This window comes from Octodon degus, unplaced genomic scaffold (genome assembly GCF_000260255.1).
Source record: "Octodon degus isolate 3935 unplaced genomic scaffold, OctDeg1.0 scaffold00098, whole genome shotgun sequence".
In the NCBI taxonomy this organism is placed as follows: domain Eukaryota; kingdom Metazoa; phylum Chordata; class Mammalia; order Rodentia; family Octodontidae; genus Octodon; species Octodon degus.
Window position 1 is genome coordinate 9,186,112 of NW_004524674.1, and position 597 is coordinate 9,186,708.

Consider the following 597-nt stretch of genomic DNA (forward strand, 5'->3'; position numbering starts at 1 on the left):
ACAGTGACAGGGTCCAACCCAATTAAATCGAATAATTCTCGGGGCCGGGGAGATGGCTCAGTGGAATAAGCGCTTCCCTGGCAAGTGCAAGGACCTGAGTTCAATCCCTGGTTCCGCAAAAAAAAAAAAAAAAAAAAAAAAAACAACCAACAAACAAATTCTCTTCCAGTTTGACCTCTACCTTCAATGAACACATATGTGAACACTCATATGCTCATACACACATGCACACACACAGGAACATGAGAAAATAAGGCCACAAAATGCCTTCAAAGATTACCAACTCTCCCAAAACAGATACAAGGGGCATCTGTGGAGAGGAAATGCAACTCTCTCTTCTTTATTTATTTTTGGCAGAACCAGGGATTGAACTCAAGACCCTTGCGCTTGCCAGGGAAGCGCTTATTCTACTGAGCCATCTCCCTAGCCCCTAGAAATGCAACTCTCAATAGCTGAGCTGCACAAGATGATTCAAGAGGGAGCAAAGAACCTTTATGGGCTTAAAGATGACATAACCCAAAAGATAGGGAGACAGGCAAAGGAACTAACCAAGGTGGTTGTTGGAGAAACAAATGAAAAATTAAGAGTTGACCAAAA